The sequence below is a fragment of the Melanotaenia boesemani genome, chromosome 6, assembly GCF_017639745.1.
Source record: "Melanotaenia boesemani isolate fMelBoe1 chromosome 6, fMelBoe1.pri, whole genome shotgun sequence".
Lineage (NCBI taxonomy): Eukaryota > Metazoa > Chordata > Actinopteri > Atheriniformes > Melanotaeniidae > Melanotaenia > Melanotaenia boesemani.
The window spans coordinates 3,180,103-3,196,495 of NC_055687.1; the positions used below are offsets into that span (position 1 = coordinate 3,180,103).

At 41.0% G+C, this 16,393-nt stretch overlaps 1 protein-coding gene and 1 long non-coding RNA gene across 4 annotated transcripts in view; one reads left to right on the forward strand and one right to left on the reverse strand.

Moving 5' to 3' along the window:
• Window positions 1-16,393, forward strand: part of LOC121641648 (gastrula zinc finger protein XlCGF57.1-like) — a 117,675-nt gene that overhangs the window by 41,267 nt on the left and 60,015 nt on the right. The window lies entirely within an intron of this gene.
• LOC121641722 lies at window positions 3,871-14,923 on the reverse strand. Its single transcript, XR_006010779.1, has 3 exons — window positions 14,912-14,923; window positions 14,134-14,136; window positions 3,871-4,071 (listed from the first exon to the last, which is right to left on the reverse strand). It is a non-coding gene; the product is annotated as an uncharacterized LOC121641722 (long non-coding RNA).

A 16,393-nucleotide genomic window follows, 5' to 3' on the forward strand; every position in this document is an offset into this window, starting at 1 on the left:
TTCAACAGATTCTGTCGTTTGGGTGCTGCAGAAATTATCATCCCTGAAGGAGCAGGAAGCAGTAATGAAGATGGAACCAAAGGTGAGCTGAAACTAAATGAAATGACACCACATCCACAAGATTAAAGTTAAAAGTTGCTATGGTAACACAAAACATTTTACTGTTATTAATGCATCTGCAAATTTTTATATATATTTATATTTTTTAAATTGTTATATTTAATCCTAAAAAGTTCATTTATGACTGTTATATATATATATATATATTTTTTTTTTTTTTTTTTTTTTTTTTTTTGTTGCTTTGCAGTCCTGAAATCAAACTGTGGTGAAGCTTCAGATCCAGACCACAGTGAACATGGAGGATCCAGTAGCTAGTGACATCCTGGTGCAGCGGGTATGGTTGGAGGGGTCTTTTCTTACACTATGTTGCAGGGGCTCCAATTCTGTGTAATTTTTCATAATAGGGAGGATGTAGCTCTGGATTAAGGAGTGGAGGTAGACCGGAGCCGTTTGGGTTATTGTTTTGTAAGCCAGAAGCAGAGCTTTGAATCTGATGCGCTGCAACTGGAATCCAGTGGAGAGCGATTAGCAGCGGAGTGACATGAGCTCTTTTGGGCTGGTTGAAGACCAGACGTGCTGCTGCGTTCTGGATCATCTGCAGAGGTTTAACTGAGCATGCAGGGAGGCCAGCCAGTAAGGAGTTGCAGTAGTCAATGTGTGAAATGACCAGAGCCTGGACCAGGAGCTGGGCCGTGTGTTCAGTCAGGTAGGGTCTGATCCTCCTGATGTTGTAGAGAGAAAATCGGCAAGATCGAGCAACCGAGGCAACGTGGTCCTTAAAGGTTAGCTGGTTGTCTACCATGACACCAAGATTCCTGGTAGAAGATGTAGGCACAAGCGTGATGGAGTCAAGCTGCACGCTTATCTGTGGCTGTAAGGAAGGATTGGCTGGACAGACAATAAGCTCGGTCTTGGACAGATTTAGGTTAAAGTGGCGATCTGTAATGTGTGATTTTAGAGGTTCGTGGTGGTCGGCAGATGAAACACACAAAGTCAGAGTGCTAGAATAAGTGTGTCAGGTTTATTCCCCGCAGCTCATGACACTCATCATTACATCTCAATGGGTTCAGCCTTATAAGCATAGCATAGCTTGCCCTACCTTTGACACGGACTGGAGAGCCAACAATCCCGGTAGAGTGGCTTAGAAAACCCCGGCTGGGCGTTCGTACGTAACCCGCAGCAGACTCTACCGAGATGTGGGATTTCCCCGTCTTTATACTTATTTAGAAAAAACACAACATCGCATGAGAGAGAGGATGGCCGGTCCTTCCCACAGGCGAGGATGAGTCCTGAGATCCTGTCTTGTAAACATATTTACAAGACACCCTTTTCTCACCCTTCCAAAGATAGGCAGTTACACAGTTCCCAAAACAAGCAGAATAATATAACATGCAGGTGGTCACTTGGGAACAAGCAGTTATATAACACCAATAGTATACAGATGGTCATTTTAGGACACAAATTAGATATTCCCATATCATTCCACCTCTGGCCTAAAATGGCCTTAATTCATAAAACCTTCACCTTCCCAGATAACATCATCATCTTCAGTATGGCCAGGAGCATGTTGATACTCCTGGCAGATAGTATTGACCCAATGACACACGAAATCTAACAACTCCATTCGCGTGGCATATACATCATTGTGCATCCATCGATCTTGATTACTCCAGTGCATATAAGTGAACTGATCTACGTCAGTATCTGTATCCACAGTTACATGATAACACATCGTTCCATAAGGTCCATCTTCTGCTAACATATGTATGTGCATCATCTTAAGGCAGTGTGATATATGGTCCTAGACAATCGTTGTTTAATCCGGCGTATATAAAGACATGTTAATACATTGCATAGCGTCAACACACATAAAATAGCCACAAGAATCAATAATGGTGGAGCTACATATGTTCTAGCGGTGACAGACATTCCTGAAAAAATGTCCCACCAGTGATGAGCACTGTCCATCTCCACCCTCCTTGCTGCATGCAAAACCTGTTCCCGGTTAACTAGAGTTGTTGCTAAGGCACGGGTAACATTGTTACATTGTGCCAATTCCATAGGTGTAAACCTTTTAAACAACCTGAGAACGGTACAGTAGGCAACTGAGTATGGTTGTGAGTAGTAGCTACGCAAAGGGTGTTGGGGCCCACTTGCCATAGCATGTCGCTAGCTGGTTCTATAAACCATTCACACAGTGCCGTGTCTCCTGTAAAGCATGGATCTCTATACCCTTTAGATAAGAGGCAGGCTTGGCCTCGATCAGTAGTTTCACAGTCCGTCAGGTCATACGTGTGATTGGTTTGGGGACTAAACCATTCACCGTGAGTTCTCAAAAACATATACTTATTATGTACGATCAATGGTAATACCTGAAACTTACAGATGGTGATTACTTGAGTAACATTCCACTGTATCCAACTTACTGTACACATGGTCATATTACATCGAGTCTGTTCAGGTTTTATTTGTAACCATAAAGCATCAGATATATCAAACAATCGTCTCCATTCATTTGGGTTAGGTGTAGTTATTACCCGTACAAACCTCTCCTCCTGTAGTCGGGAATATATCACCTGTAAACCACACACAGTTGCATCAATAGCTTTGGTTACATTTATTAAAACATCGGCAGTGTCATTAAACAATCTAGTTTGCCATTTCAACTGTTGTTGTAAAATGATTGCAGTCTCTTTTTGTGGTCCTATAGGGACCGGCATCCAGTTCCCCAGGCGATGAACGGCCTGGCTAGCTTTATTTCCAGTGTTGGACAACATTGTCCAAGTGATTTCTCCTGTTCGAACCACAGCGTGTGCTCTTTCCTGGCAGGTCGTCACCAGTGGAGCTGTATGATTTTTAATTACTAGTTCCTTTGGCAATGCGTCCACTGGGTAAATAAAAGGGTTAGTCCGATTATCTATGGTTGTAGCATTTCTTAACTGATAAATTGGCAATGTAACAGGCCTCATTGTTGTTGCGTTCCTCCAGCCCATTCGAAACTGAACCACTTCCTCCATCGACTGGTGGGTTGTCATCGCAGTGACAGTGAGGGCAGCTAGCAGCATGCCCCAGCAGGCAGCACCACCAGGTCTCAGGCGGGCCCTAGCGAGGATCCTTCTGCGTCCCCTCCTTATTGGATCTTCCGATCAACCTCCTCCACTCCCACTCAGACATCCACCAGGCACACCAGGCTGAAAGAGACACATGACTTCAGAAGAATATAGCACACAGCATTAGTCTTTTAAATCCAAATCCCCCTTGACCTCTAGTAGTAAACACCTGTGGTGTTGTTATTTCTTGCACCATTGTCATATTACATGGTTTTATTACCAGCTTAGCTATTTTGTCACCTTTAGTGACCACAAACGGTTCAGCAGCTATATTTACTTGTCAGGTCCAAAACCTGCTGAGCCGTGGCTCGCAGTGGAATTTAGCATCATTTTGTTTTTTCCACATTTTAACACTTTCGCACCATGACCATTTGAGTGAGTGGTGTCACTCCTTCTGCAAGGGGTCTGTTATTAATTTGTTTAACCACCTCTGGTAAATTGCGCTTCCAATTATCTAAACTATTATCACCTGCGGCTTTCCTCAGTGAGGATTTTAATAATCCATTTAGTCTTTCAATTAACTCATAACTCATCTACCTCTGCCAGAGCCACGATCACACAACTGGACTAAGTCAACCACTTACTGCAACCTATAACTGTCGCTCTGATACTATATATCATATAATTATACAATATTTGTATCCTTTGCACATCATTCAACATTCTGTATCATCTTTGCACATCCTTTATTTACATAGTCATCATCTTGCCACTGCACTTTATCTGCCAATCCACTCTGGATTTCTATCTTTATTTTATTTCTATTTTTATTCCACTTTACTTATATTGTATATTTTACTTCTATTTTTTATTCCTAGTTTATGCCACTTATGACACTGGACTACTATAACAACGCAATTTCCCTTCGGGGATAAATAAAGTTGTCTGTCTGTCTGTCTGTCTGTCTAACCCTGCTGCTTGTGGGTGATATGGAATGTGATAAATCCATTCTACATGGTTTTCCCATCTCCTTACCATGTGACCTGTGAAATGTGATCCATTATCAGTTTGAATTTGCACAGGCATGCCATAATATTGTTCAATCATGTCTAAACACCTTAACGTTGCCTTTTGATTACTAAATTTACAGGGGTGAACTATCAATACTCCAGAATAAGTATCTACAGCAGTACATGCATATTTACAGTTCTGTGAGACTGGCAATGGTCCAATAAAATCCATCTGCCAGATTTTCTAATTCTCTCATCATCCCTTGTACAGCAGAAGCAGGTCTGTCTACAGCATTTAACATTAATGTCAACACCAGGGGTCTGTAATGTGGAGGACTGGTTTTTATCAGCTGATCCCGTACTGATTTGGGCACATTCATATCAGCCCATGCATCAGCCGTTCCCAGAAACACTCCTTCCCTCATCATTAACTGAGCCATATCCTCAGTCTGGCGACGACGGGTCACTGGTTTTGCCTGATACCAGTCTAACCCTTCAGCCTCGTCCCAGACATCCTCATCCCATTTCATGGGATCCCAACTAGCATCCTCCCGTACCCGTGCAGCCACGGTACGGACTTTGGCAGGGTCAGTACGGCGTGGCGGTCTCCTCCGCATTTGCCGCTGAGTCTGAGCCAAACCCACCAAAGCTTTGTTCAAACACTGATTCAGTGCTTCTTTCTCTGCCTGTATTTTCATTACTTCTTGCCTGGCTAAAGACAGCTGTGTTTCCAACTGTTCTTTTTCATCAGTTAACTTTTTACACTTCTCCTGCGATACACGCCATGCTGATGCACAAAACCACGCACGCCTCTGAACCCCCCCCCCAACGGGGATTTCAGAGGAACAACAATTTCTTTCAGCGCAGGCAATGCAGCCGCTAGAGAGCCGTCATTTACAGCCTCCCCCCACGGCTCGGGACGACCACCGCCGTCCCGAAGACAGAGAGCAACTTCACTCCATTCGCCAGCCGCTAGAGAGCCGTCATTTACAGCCTCCCCCCACGGCTCGGGACGACCACCGCCGTCCCGAAGACAGAGAGCAACTTCACTCCATTCGCCAGTCCAACCTGGCACATCAGATTGCTCCACGGCGGGAGACTTCTTATTCTGTTTCATAAACATTTCTGCAGCCACCAAATAACATCAATTACAATGTATTAATTTATTAATCCTGTTCGTGACGCCAATAATGTAATGTGTGATTTTAGAGGTTCGTGGTGGTCGGCAGATGAAACACACAAAGTCAGAGTGCTAGAATAAATGTGTCAGGTTTATTCCCCGCAGCTCATGACACTCATCATTACATCTCAATGGGTTCAGCCTTATTAGCATAGCATAGCTTGCCCTACCTTTGACACGGACTGGAGAGCCAACAGTCCCGGTAGAGTGGCTTAGAAAACCCCGGCTGGGCGTTCGTACGTAACCCGCAGCAGACTCTACCGAGATGTGGGAATTTCCCCGTCTTTATACTTATTTAGAAAAAACACAACATCGCATGAGAGAGAGGATGGCCGGTCCTTCCCACAGGCGAGGATGAGTCCTGAGATCCTGTCTTGTAAACATATTTACAAGACACCCTTTTCTCACCCTTCCAAAGATAGGCAGTTACACAGTTCCCAAAACAAGCAGAATAATATAACATGCAGGTGGTCACTTGGGAACAAGCAGTTATATAACACCAATAGTATACAGATGGTCATTTTAGGACACAAATTAGATATTCCCATATCACGATGATCGTGACACGATCCTTCATCCATGTGGAGATATCAACAAGGCATGCTGATATTTGCATTGAGATGTTTGTTGCTATGTTTGATTACTGGAAATTCTATCAATACAGCACATCTATTGTATCTGTCTGACATATTTTGTGCAAATGTCCCCACCCGGACTCCTCTGGCTGTCTAGATGTGGTAATGTAACGCACCCAAACGACTGCTGGGCACTGCACAAGCTCGGAGCTCGGAGAGTAGAGCACGTGAGAGTTTTGCCGGTTCTGCGCTACGTCTGTGACTTCTGTTAAGCGTGCGTGAATGAAGATGTAAGTGTTGCTTTATTTATCCTTTGAAGCTTATCCTTGTTCACACAAAACGCTACTACTAATATGTGTAGTTCCATTTAAATGGTTTGCAGTAATTGAGATCTCATATAGCTTTGGGTCTGGCCCTTTAGTAGCTCTCATGTTTGTTTTGGGGTAACACTGTGTACATCTACTGAGTTGCTACGTTGCTGTGAACCCCCTTTGTAATCATAAAACACAAATTTCCGTGGGTTTCTGTTTATAGTACTGGTTACCACCCATGTCATGGTTAACAGAGACCTCTGATGGACAATTTGAGTTTTCTAAACAACTGTTTTCTATCAGCTGCCTCTCGGTCTCACCTTTCCCCCACATCAGGAGTCCGAGAGAGTGGTCAGCCTGACCTCAAATTCAATGACCCAGCAGGAGAATAATAACGTCAATGTTCTATATCAGAAGAAAAACACACATCATGAAATGTAATTGAGAATAATAAATGAATAAATGCATTTTATAAGTAAAAGAATGATTACACTTGTGGTTATTGTATGAGTAAATATGATTGATTACCATATGCATTAAAATTACTTCCACAATTGTCAGTTGTTGTTATCTCTTATATATTCATAGTTACCCAGAATAACTGCATTTTGAACTAACTGGAAATGGTATCATTTGTCCTTTCAGTTAACCACACACACCTGGACCCACACAAAGAGATCTGCACACGAATGCACCCGTTGGATTCAATAAACAATTGTTGACTAAGCTTCCTGGAAGGCTGCAGTTTTTCTGACCAAATACTTAGTCCAGCCTTTTACAAGCCAGCATCCCAACATAAAAATATTTCACATATATTGTATGTCAACACATAAATTTTCTATTATATTTAGTCCATTTCAGGGTCATGGGCGGCTGAACTCTATACCTTCAGAATTTGTTCAGATCAGTCTATTAGAAACTTGCAAACTCATCTGTTCACCTTGTATTTTTGTGCATGTTTTTTATTGTAACTGCAGGGATTAAAACTATAAAGACATTAATTTGCTCTTGTTGCATCTTATTCAATAAAATCTAAAAACTGGAGCTTTGCTGCTGTTTCATGGCCTTCAGTCAGTTCTGCTTTTATTTGATGAGTTGTGTGAAGCAATGCAGAGACTCACATGTCAAACTGAAAAATGTGACATGATGTGTTTTTCCTAGAAAAAGACACCTTCTGATAAATTTGTTAAGTTGGGCCAAACATTTGTCCAAAATGGTAAAATCTGATGGAAACGGGAAGAAATAAACACGGGAAAGAGGAGTTTACCAAGAGAAATAGGATCTAGTTGCCTAAAAATGTAATAACATGTCTTACTTTCCACTTTATCAGCTCCAAATGTTCAACTGTTTAACACAAATTTCTAACCAGCCAATCACACGGCAGCATGTAGCCATGGAGACGTGGTGAAAACGACTTGCTGAAGTTCAACCTGAGCATCAGAATGAGGAAGAAAGAGGATTTAAGAGACTTTGAACGTGGCATCGTTGTTGGTCTGAGTATTTACTGGGATTTCCACCCACAACCATCTCCAGGGTTTCCAGAGATGTCTGAAGAAGAGAAAAACATCCAGAGCAGCAGTTGTCTGGACCAGGATGCAGCAGAAGACACACCGGGTGCCTCCTGCCAGCTAAGAACAGGAAACTGAGGCTACAATTCACACACACTCACCAACACTGGACAATAGAAGATGGAGAAACGTTGCTGGTCTGATGAGTCTCCATTTCAGCTCCACATTCAGATGCTCGGCTCAGAATCTGCTGGAAACATCATGAAAACGTGGATCCATCCTGCCTTGGATCAAAGCTTCAGGCTGCTGCTGGTGTGATGGTGGGGGGAGATTTTCTTGGTCCACTTTGGGCCCCTTAGTACCAACGTGGCCTGGTTTAAACCAGCACAGCCTACCTGAGTATTGTTGCTGACCATGTCCATCCCTTTATGACCACAGTGGAGCATCTTCTGATGCTACTTCCAGCAGGATAATGCACCATGTCACAAAGCTCAGATCATCTCCACCTGCTTTCTACAACATGACGATGAGTTCACTGGACTCCAACGGCCTCCGCAGCCACCAGATCTCAGTCCAGTAGAGCAGCTTTGGGATGTGGTAGAACGGGAGATTCTCATCATGGATGCAGCTGAAAAACCTGCAGCAACTGTGTGATGCTGTCATGTTAATATGGAAAGTGTAAATCACTTTGAATTGTCTTGTACATGAAATGTGCTATACAAATAAATTTGCCTTGCCTTATTTATTTTCCCATAAAATGTATGTGTGCACAGCATGGTGACATCACCGGTGATTGTGGGTGGCACTGTGGGTGTGTTATTTTTATTAATGGGTATGCTCACCTGTGTCTGGTTTGGGGCCTGAAGCATGGAGGCAGGGTGAGCTTGGGGAGAAATTTTCTATTAACCGTCATCGTTGTCATTGTATATACAATTAACATCATCTAAATGCACTGTTTTATATCCTTGCACATCTGGAACATCATCAAACAAAGTAAGTGGCTGTTCATGAGATTGTGACATGGATTGTAAAGCAATAAGCATCGTGACATGTGAAGTGGTTTAACGTGACGCGTTTTGGATATAAATTTTCAATTATTAGCCTGCTGCGGCGTGTGTTAAGGTTAAAGTTGGTGCGCCACAATAATTCCCTTGTCCGATATATCCTCTTACATGCTGGTGTGGTGTTTCCGGTTGTTGCCATGGTTCTTCTTCAATTTTTTATTACATCACGTTTGGTCACGTGAGATGTCCGCCTCGGAGGACTAGATTCTAGATCGGTTTGCAGGACAGCATTGTTATGTGTGTGTTGTTCTGGGATGAGATTATCGGAGCCAACCACACACAGTACGATCACAGTGTAAAATGCAGGTTTTTTATCTTCAACGTGTGAGGTCTCAAACAGATAAAAAAAATCTCATAAGATAAAAAAAAAATCCATATGTGTGCACCAGGCCTTAGAAGACGAGCAAAGTCTTGAAAACACTTTTAATTGAAGCCTGACTTCATTATGATGCAGGTACAGTAAAGTCACACATTCAGATAGCTATCAGAAATGTGTTTTTTTAATAAAAGTGTTCAAGACTTTGCTTGTGTTCTAAGATGTACATACAGAAAAATGTACACTATCGCCCCCCTGTGGTCACAGATTCTGATGAATCAGAGCGTGGTTTGGGGTGAAACACCTATCGTTGTAAAAGTGTTTTGGTAAACTTGTAAAAGTGTTGCAGTCGATGTAAAGTTGCTTTGTTGGTGGTAGACGTTTTTCATCAATGTGTTCAGAACTTTGTAAAATGTTATGCACATGTAAGTTTGCATCAGTGATTGTAAAAGTGTTTTGGCATTGTACTTTTGTTTTGTAAATGTAAATATGGTTCGTATTGGATATGCTGAGGAACAGAAACGCGTAATGAACCCAGTTTGTACTGGATCACCAGTCAGACGAGGCCCAGCTCGCCACGTCCTCACCCGGGATTTCTGTCCTGGATTTGATCAGGAAATCCTCAAATTCTGCAATTTTTGTGTAGAGTCATACTGAAAATGCATTTTTAACACAGATCAGTGGAAAATATTAGTATTTATTTTATGTAGTTTTTCTTTTTTATCATGACGCCTCTCCTGACCGACGTCACTGCTGTCAGTTGTTGATTCACCGTCCTCATTTATTTCTGTCTCCTCTTGTTATAAATCTGTTTACATAAAGCAGCTGATTTGTCTCTGTATGTACTGGCCCTGTTCAGTTTATTAATAACCCAATAATCAATATGCATCATCTTTGATTATCGTGTGTGTGTGTGTGTGGGGCAATCTTACCAGCAAAGCGAACCTGCAGCAGGTGGAAATAAAGAACCAGAACATGTCTCAGAGTTGGAGGTATCTTTGAAGAAATGTTTGTTCTGTTGAACTGTAGATACCAAGACAACGTCAGAGACCACTGCTACTGGTGGTCCCTCCCCTGAAAACCCGTGGGTCTGGTGGTCTGAATGTCCTTTGAATGAAGCGTGCGCCCTCTGCAGGGACATTATAAAAAGGCCAAGTCATGGTAACCAAAGAGGAACTCTGTCTTTCTCCGTCCATCTCTTTAGGCCAGCTTTCTCTTTCTCTCTTTAGACGCCCTCGGCCTGTAGGACGGGGCTCAGCTGATCCAGTTTTACTGTTAGCCAACCAGAGGCAGTGGAGGTCGGGGTTTCCTGAACCTGGGTAGGGAGGTTAATAAGTATTAATTATTTTTAATATATACCATGTTCTTTTTCATTTAATTTCATGTTCAGTACGTATATAGTTGTGTTTCTTTAGTTAAACTGGCACTGATAGATTTATTGATTATTCAAGACAAAGTAGTGATATGATAAGGGGTTTTTTTTTTTATATTTTATTTTTTATTGTTTTCGTACATACAAACAACACCAGTATATATCAGTAAACAAACAGAAACAATCAGAACAGGCACAGACTGTTAAGAGAAACCATCAATAAATACAGTGTGGACTAAGAATAGCTTGGCATTTGTAGATTTTACATAGGGTGAAGTGAATTTTTATTTTGGTATTGTTATGAACTGTATCCCTTTGTTAAGATTAGATAGTAGGTTTACTTATATCAGCCTCAGAGGATAGCTACATTTCCCGTTCCATTACCTACACAAACAAAAAACACATACAGTATCAACACCTACATCAGTGTGATATGCAACACACAGCTTGGTTTATAGTCGTATCATTGTATGTTATTTCATTTTCATTATGAGGGTGTGCAAGTCTTCCATTTCTTCCAGTAGTCATTGAATTTATCTATGTTCAGGTTCAGGGAGAAGGTTATTCTTTCCATGTTATATATCTCGTTTACAATTCCAATCCACTGGGTTTTAGTTGGAAGATCTTTAGACAGCCAATGTCTTGTTATTGCCTTTTTGCTGGCGACCAACAATATGTTGATCAGGTATCTGTCACTAGATTTAGTACAGGATGAGGTGTCTCCAAGATATACTGTGTGAAAGTCATGTTTGATCTTGTAACCCATTACTGAGTTGATGTCCTCTACCACTCCTAACCAGTATGGTTTAATAGCTGGGCAGTCCCAAAATATGTGAAAATGATTTGCTAGTGTTTCTCCACATTCTCTCCAGCATCGTCCCTCCCTCAGCCTGGCTGTCTGGAGTTGTTTTATTTTTGGTGTAATGAAAAATCTAATTACATTTTTCCACATAAATTCCCTCCATAGACCTGAGCTTGTGGTATTTAGTAAAGTTTTCAATATCTTCATCCAGCCTTCTTCTGAAATTGTTATTTGGCTTCTTTCTCCCATTTAGATTTAACATAAGTTGTGGAGTTCTTGTTATAGGACTGTAGGCATCGGTAAAATCTAGCGACCAGTTTCTGTTAATATTTGACTTGTATGCATCTATCAGTATGTTAACTAGACCTGAGTAACCGGTTCCTATTTTTATTGCACAATTAAAGTGGGCTCTGACCTGAAGATACCTGAAGAAATCCTGTTTTTCTAGATCATATTTGTCTTTCAGTGTTTGAAAACTATTCAGTTCTTCTACACTAGAAATCAGACAATATGTAGTTATACCTCTAAAGGTCCAAAACTTAAACCGTTCATCAATCTGTGATGGTTTAAAATCACTATCATATGGTATCCATCTGAACAGTTTGATTTGGTTTTCCAGTTTTACGACATTCTTCAAACCAGATGTTAAAGGATGTTTTTGTCAAGCTGTTTAAGTGCTCTTTTTGTTGTGAGTACATATTCTTATCTCCTATTAATGTCTGTAGGGGTATGTTTAACTGGGATATTTCTAACTTCTTCCATTTGGCACTGTAATATGGGTCGCACCAATATATTAGGTATCTTAGTTGTGCTGCCTTGTAATAATTCTCCATATTTGGCAAGGAGAGCCCTCCTTCTTCTTTAGGTAGTTGTAAGGTTTTATATCAAACCCTGGGTTTTGGACCTTTCCAAATAAATCCTGAAAACATCCTCCTCCATTCTGTAAATTGTTGTATGGGTATTGCTGAGGGTATAGACTGAAAGAGAAAAAAGAAGTCGTGGTAGGATATTCATCTTAATTATGTCTATACGATTATGTAGGTTTAAATGGCAACAAAGTCCATCTACTTAAGTCCTCCTTTATTCCTTTGGTTATTGGCAGGTAATTTAGAGTGTAGATATTAGACAGATCTTTTGGAATTTTAACACCCAGGTATTTAATAGTGCTATTGTCCCATCTTAAGTTAGAAAGGTTTGTAATGTGGCATGAAGGTGTATAATTGTATGAAATGAGTTGTGTTTTTATCAATGTTTAGTTTATAGCCAGAGTATTGACCAAATGTTGTCAGACGGGACAATAATTTATTTAGGCTGAAGTCAGGCTGGAAAAGAGTAATCAATATGTCATCCGCGTAAAGGCATATTTTATATTCTGTTCCTCTTATCCAAATTCCTTTTATATCATTATCCTCCCTCAGTGATTGGGCAAGCGGTTCAATAAATAAGGCAAACAAGGTTTGACTTAGTGGGCATCCTTGTCTACAACCCCTCTCTAGTGTTACTGAGTTAGATAGGCTGCCGTTTACTTTTATTCGGGCTGTTGGTGCATAATATAAGGTTTTTTAGAACCTGAATTATAGAGCTATTAAAAACCAAATCGTTGTAATACTAAGTATAAATATTCCCATCTGACAGAATCAAATGCTTTTTCTGCATCAAGACTAAGAACAATGGCTTCATCTTCAGTCCTGGACATGTAATCCATTACATGTAAGGTTCGCTTTATATTATCTGTGTTTTGTCTGTTTTTGAGAAACCCGGTTTGGTCTTCATCTATGAGTTCTTGGGATTAGTGTTTTTCCAATCTCTTTGCTAGTATAGATGTAAATAGTCTATAGTCTAAGTTTAGAATTGATATAGGTCTATAGGAACCGCATTCAGATTTATCTTACCGGGCTTGGGGAATTACAGAGATTATGGCTTGCCTCCAAGATATTGGAGTTTCACCACCTTTAAGTACATAGTTAAAGCATTCCAGTAGCAGAGGTGACACTGCATGCTTAAATTCTTTGTACCACTCTGCTGGGTAACCGTCTGTCCCTGGCATCTTATTTGTTTTTAATTTGGAAATTGCAGTATCCAGTTCTTGCTTTGTTATTTCGTGCATCAGCCTCTTGTTTTGTTCTGAACCAATGGACGGCAGGTCCAGTGAATTCAGAAAGTTCACAATGTCCAGGGTACCGGCACCATCTGGTTGTGTGTGTAGAGTTTTATAATAATTCACAAAAGAGTTTTGTATTTCTTGTAATTTGTGACATGTTTCACCAGTTTGTGCATCTTTAATTTTGTGAATGGATCTTTCATCCTGTTGTTTCTTAATCCTCCAAGATAATAGTTTCTTAGCTTTGGGACCATTATCATAATATCTTTGTTTAATAAATTTAGCTTTCATTTCTTCATGGGCATCATATATCTCATTTATTCTTTGCTTAGTTGTTTGTATCTGGTATAAGAGATGAGGGTCATCAGATTCCTGGTGTTTAGTTTCTAGGTTTTTAAGTTGCCTATTAGTTCTTGTAATTTCTGAAGTTTTTCTTTTTTTTTGGTAGAGGACCACGCAATGATTTTGCCCCTAATTACTGCCTTCGCTGCATCCCATAGAGTACTTGGGGACACCTCATTGTTATCATTGTATTCCAGATACACACCCATTTCCTTTTCAATGTATTTTATACACAACGGGTCATTCAACAGGCTTGTATTAAGCCTCCAGGTTGTGTTTTTGATTTTGGTGTCCAGATAGAGAGAGAGGTACACTCCGGCATGGTCTGAGATGTCTTTTACCCCTATTTCACATCCTTTAATTCTATGTCTGTCTCGGTTAAACATGAAAAAAATAATCTATCCTTGAGTAAACCTTATGGGGATGAGAGTAAAATGTAAACTTTCTTTCTTTTGGGTGAAGCTCCCTCCAGATGTCCATCATACCTGATTCAAACAAAAGTTTTTTGACTGTCGTTGTCTCTGGGTTTATTCTTTTAGATGTATTGGTAGAGTCTAGGCAGGGGTTTAACTGAATATTCCAGTCCCCCCCACTGATAAAGATTTCTGAACTCTCTTCTGTAATTATATTGAATAATTTCTTAATGAACACTACATCATTATCTGGTGGTCTGTACACATTGAAAAGGGTCACAAGCTATCCTGTTACTAAAATATACCGACCCTCTTTATCAGTTATCTGTTTAACAAGTTGAAATGTTACTCTATTTGAAATTAGTATTGCAACTCCCCTTGTTTTTCCATTTCTATAAGATGAGTAATAAGTGTTTTTAAAACCCAAAGCTTTTAATTTCTCATGTTCCTTATCGTCTAAGTGTGTCTCCTGCCAGAAAACGATATGATGTTTTTTCTCTTTTCATCTTAGTAAGTAGTTTATTCCTTTTCATGGGATTTTGTAGACCGTTAACATTTAGGGTAATTACTTTGTCTTCTTCCTTCACCATCTTATCCCTAGAATCTTATACATACATACATTAGGTTTCTCTCTAGGCCTGAACATGTAGACTGGGAACATCTGTGCAAAACCAAAAATCAAACCAACAGAAAAGACCTCCAACAGTGAAGTGTAAATATAACTTCTGAACAGGGAGGGGAATCCTTCTCCTGAAGGGCCCCTCCAGATGCTCACTAGCATCTTCAATTTGTGTCTTATCAAAACACATAAATAATGGGTAAGAGCTAGTCCCTTCCCCCAGATAATGATCCTAAAATAGTGTAAATTATTATTAACTTAGGGCCCATTTTTCCCTGCAACTGCATAGAAATTGTTCATAATAGGGCAAAGATTGTATCCAAACGGCATGTAACAAAGGGAGACAATCTATCTATTTTACATACATATACTGAGTGTCTTAGATTTATTTAACCATAACTTTTGAGTGTCTGTATGAGTCCGTGCACACGCGCATGTGCTCGCAATTGTCTCTGGTAATCTACTCACGGGTGTGCTCTAGACCTTGTTACCACCGTGAGACAGTGAGTGTTGGAATCTCCGGAGTTTTTCTCTTGCTCTCTCGATATCCGTAGCCCGGTCCCGTCGCTTAGTGCATGCGGTCCCACCTTTCTTACCTCACGTGACCGGTTAAATGTCAGACAATATTTTCAGGACCGGCCTTTACAGTGTGGCGGATTAAATACAACAAATAATATGATATGACCTGCATGAAAACTGTGGTATTTTCTAAATATAACAATAAACGCGAATTCAAGACATGAGCAACGTCCTCTCTCTGCCCGCAACGCTCTCTGGTCGCTATGGTAACGTTTAAACGTCCCTTCAAAATAAGATACACCGCAAATACAAAGTGCATGACAAATCCGACTCACCACAGTGCTGAATCAGTGGGAGCCCTGAGCTTGTTTGTCTGCAGTCAGGTGGTCCCATCTAGGGGTGACAGGAGACAGTGACACCCGAAGTGTGTGGCTTATGTCCAGTCTACTTCGTAATTTTGTTTTGGTCGCCGTCACCGCAGAAAACCCCGCCTCACACAGGTAGGATGTCGGAAATGCGGTAACATATCACGTGACCGAGAAGCGCCTTGGCCTGCGTCAAGAGTCACGTCGACGGATGTAATGGAGAATTGGACAATTTTTCAAAATAAAACATCTTTCAGATTCCGAAATAAATAAAACGGAAGTAATGTAAGCTATTTATTCTTTCTGTGCGGCCCGGTACCAAATGACCCACGGACCGGTACCGGTCCGTGGCCCGGGGGTTGGGGACCGCTGGCTTAGTGGATCCACGAGTCTCCCAGGAGTTCTCTTTGAGGCTTTTGCGGGGTGTGTTGTTACGTCAATCTGGGATAAGTTGACAGGTGTGTCTGGGGCAACACATTCAGCCATCAGAATCACCCCTCCTCAGCATGTCGTCCCTCGCCTCCTTGGCGGTGTTGTATGTTGTGGGTCTTACTTCGTAGAAAACACGAAGTTTCGCGGGTGGTGGTTGTGAAAACGGAGTCCCTTTTCTTTTAGTACCTTCCTCAGAGGAGCGATTCCTTACGTTTGTTTATAATGTTCCACTGGGTAGTCATGATCAAAATAAATTTTTCTGCCTTTGAGATGTATTTCTTTCTTTTCCATGCGGCAGTTAGGACTTGTTCTTTAGTTTTGTAAACGCAGGAAGGCAGGCAATCATAGATCTCG